Source organism: Phalaenopsis equestris, unplaced genomic scaffold (genome assembly GCF_001263595.1).
Source record: "Phalaenopsis equestris unplaced genomic scaffold, ASM126359v1 Scaffold000851, whole genome shotgun sequence".
NCBI classification, from domain to species: Eukaryota; Viridiplantae; Streptophyta; class Magnoliopsida; order Asparagales; family Orchidaceae; genus Phalaenopsis; species Phalaenopsis equestris.
In genome coordinates this window covers 572,932-576,732 of record NW_018165291.1, presented here as the reverse complement: position 1 = coordinate 576,732, position 3,801 = coordinate 572,932, and positions in this window count along the sequence as shown.

The window sequence follows — 3,801 nt, the reverse complement described above, 5'->3', positions numbered from 1 at the left end:
AATTGGAAATATTTTGGATGATTTTGGAATTTTGAATTTTTTGGAATTTTTAGGACATGAGGGGTATTTTGGTAATTTTGGGCAATTTTGGGGGTATTTTGGGAATTTGGTATTTTTTGTGAATTTTGGTCAATTAGGTAGTTTTGAGGGGTTTGAGATGATTTTTGGGCAAATTTGGGTATTTTGGGTCATTTTGGGTTTTTTTTGGCAAAGATTAGGCTGTAGGGGTATTTTGGTAATTTGGTGAATTTGGGCCAAAATGGGCCAACAAGCCATGAAGCTGTACTAAACTAATGTACTAAACCAATAGGATCCACATGATTACTCATTTTTTATGCTCAATGTGATGGTTCTAACCCTCTTAGCCAAAGACTAGGGGTACAGGGTCATTCATATGAGCTTCTCATATGAGCTTTATGAGCTTCTCAAAAGGAGTCAGGAGACCAACCTAAGGGGTCAAGGGTTTAGGGTATGTGAGAGAGTGTAGTGTGTTCAAGTTAGCCCCACCAAAACCAGATCACCCAAGGCTTGTCCTAAGGTCTAACCATCTTATGGGGGACTCCCCTTGAGCTCCTCCATGTTGACCCTACCAACTAAGTGTTAAACGTTAGGACCAACATGTGGAACTTCAAGTTTGAGTAAATAAGAGTTTGGAATTTCTAATGGTGAGGGTTCCTTTTTTAGTCCTCTAGGAATAGTCAATAGGAAAGTCCTGCGGCTAGATCCTAGGCTACTAAAGAGGAAAAACTAGACTAAAGTGGAAAAACTAGACCTCAATCAAAAATGAGGTCAACCAATGGAAAGAGGTCAACATGCATTATGGCCTTTTTACTTATTAAACTCCAAGAGGAATGTCACCGTATAGGCTCACATTTGGAAGGCTTGTTACTTTCCAGTTGAATTGGAGCATAAAGCTTATTGGGCTATTAAGTAATTTATCAATAATATGAAGAACGCTGGCAAGAAATGATAACAATTAAATGAGCTTGAGGAAATAAGGAATGAATCTTATGGTAATGTGAAAATTTATAAGGAAAAAATGAAAAATTGGCATGATCAATAATGTGAAAATTTATAAGGAAAAAATGAAAATTGGCATGATCGAAAGATTTTGAGAAAATATTTTGAGCATGGATAAGAGGTTTTACTATATAATACAAGATTGAAATTATTTCCCATAAAACTTAAGCTTAGGTGGTCGGGGCAACGAAAGTCTATCTTTATTGCGTTGTGGATATTAAAGATTTGAAAACTGAACGTATCATTAAGGGAAATGAACATCGACTGAAACCTTGAATTTGTGAAAGTAAGAATTTTGATGAAGTGATCATAATGTTGGGTCAACCAGAGTAAAGCGTTGGATACTTTGGGCTGACAAAGTTAAATCAAGTCCTTTGTTAGAGGCAACCCATAGTTATCGAAGAGGATTGATTGGTTTGGTGATTGTTGTTACATTGAATTTATAATGATTCTTACATGTAAAGAGGCACAAAACACTTATTTGATGATTAAAATGACCCTGGTGCCTAGGCGCCACAGTTTGAGTAACTTCCTAAAACCACCAAATTTTAGTTTTTTCCCATTCTTCTCTATTAAATCTGCTATGGATGAAAATTGGGACAACTTCTTTACAAATCTAAGTGTTTTAGAGGAGCAAAGGAGTGGAAGAATCATCCCTACCTTGTGAACATTGCTTTAAGATTCTTTGAGAGTAAGAGCAATGGTAAGTTTGATGAAAATAATTTGATGCATAAGGTAGCCCAAACATACTTCAATGGATTCCTTATGATTAGCTTGCAAGGAGTTACGGAGAAACTTACAAATATTGAGAAGGAGATGGTGAATCTGCATTCCAAGTTAAGCGAGATCTATTACAAATACAAAAATCTGGTATGGCAATTCAGACAATAGTTCAATCACATGGCATGTTTCCAGGAGTAGCAAGTAAGGATGTTTCAAGATAACCAATGGATAGAACAAATATTTGAGGAAGATTTTCCTCGCACTACTTCTTACCACTTATTTGATCATCAAATTCTGATGGGTGAAAAGGTGGATGACAATAGCATTCACAATTATTAATAGTCAGAAGATGGTTTGAAAAATATGATGATTTTGTGTGTTTATTTGTTGTCTGTTGACTTTGTACTTAAGGTGACTTTAGTACTGCAAAATTGTATTATGTTTGTATTTGTTTACTTTTGTCCTTGTTGAACCAATGTTATGTTTGTTTATATTGAACTTATGCTTATGATAATGAAATAGTTCTAAGTTTGTGCTGTTAATATTTGGTGTTAGTGTACTGGAATGAATGGATTGATTTATATTTAATAATTTAGTAGTTGTGCGCGTGAATATTGGAGAGCCAATTAACTATCAAAATGGTTTTTGAATCTAACATATTAGGGTTTAAAAACCTTAGGTTTGTTGTGCTCTTTTGAAACTAATAAAAATTGTCAAAATCTGAATGATTGAGCACTAGTGCCTAAGTGCCAAAACTGGCGCCTAGGAGCTGAACCGGCCGAAACATCTAAAACCCAAATTTTTAGACACGTTCATGCCATTCTTTCACAGAACTTCATCTTCTTCCCCATTTTTTGTGATTTCGCATCCTAGGGCTTCTCTTACCTTGCTTATTGAGAAGATTTTTGGATCAAAAATTTTGGAATTCATCATCTTTGGATCAAAAATGGATCAAAAATTTTGGAATTCATCATCTTTGGGTAAGAGCTTCACTTTGCCTTTGAAAATTTTAATTTACACCATGTATTTCCTCCATATTATGAAGATGCTGAAAAATGAAAGAATTAGAAGAAAATGGTGAAAATTGCATGGTGAAAAACATTTTTGCTTGGAAAACACTTATAGGAGTTCATGGAACTTGTTTTGAAATTAATTTGGATTTTTATTCATTTTTTTAGATTGGATTATCACTTTTAAAATCAAGAGAAGCAAGGGCGGAGGCACTTTTGATTCCAAAAAGTTTGTTGTAGTAAGGCCTAAGATTGTTATAGTGATCATCTTGTTTCAAAGAAACTAATCCAAGAGTGAGCATTTCTTTCTCCTTGTGGTTCTATGGAGAGTTTAATTATAGATTGGAATTGGGAATATTTTTATTATTTTTATATTACTACCATTGTTTCAGTTTTTTGAGAATTTTATGCTAATCTCCCTAAAGAAACTGACGATTTGGTGTATAAGAAAGATGTAGATTTTAATCCTGTTAGGATCAACTCCATATTTTAGTTAACAGATATAACTGACTTTTTTACACTGAATTGATCCTACTGAGAGAGAACTTGAGAAGATTATAGCATTTCTAACTGATGGACGTGGAGGTTGTAAGATTAGAAACAATTAAATAGTAAATTTTTCTTCTTCTACACTGAATACCCCATTCAATGTGTGGCATTACTTTATCTCTGCTTGTCTTCTTCCTGCTAACCATTTGAGAAAAGTGACCTGAGAGAAAGCTATTCTGAACTATTGCATTCAGTTGATGAAGCCCATCAATATTGGCTCTCAGATTTACAAAAGCATCATTCATTCCTCTAAGGGAGTAACTACAGCGCTACTCTTCTCTCATTTCTACTTTATATAGTCAATCTAGTGTTTGGTTTAACTCTTGGGAAGAGATGTTACATCCATTAAATCCAATTAGAAAGGCTAATGTGGATTTATATGGAAGACCTCAAGGTAGAGCCCTTGATATCCCACCTACTTCTACCTCTAGTACTTTTACTTCCACTTCTACTGATCCACCTCCTGGTTTTTGGGACATGCTGAGTGAGAGTTATGTAT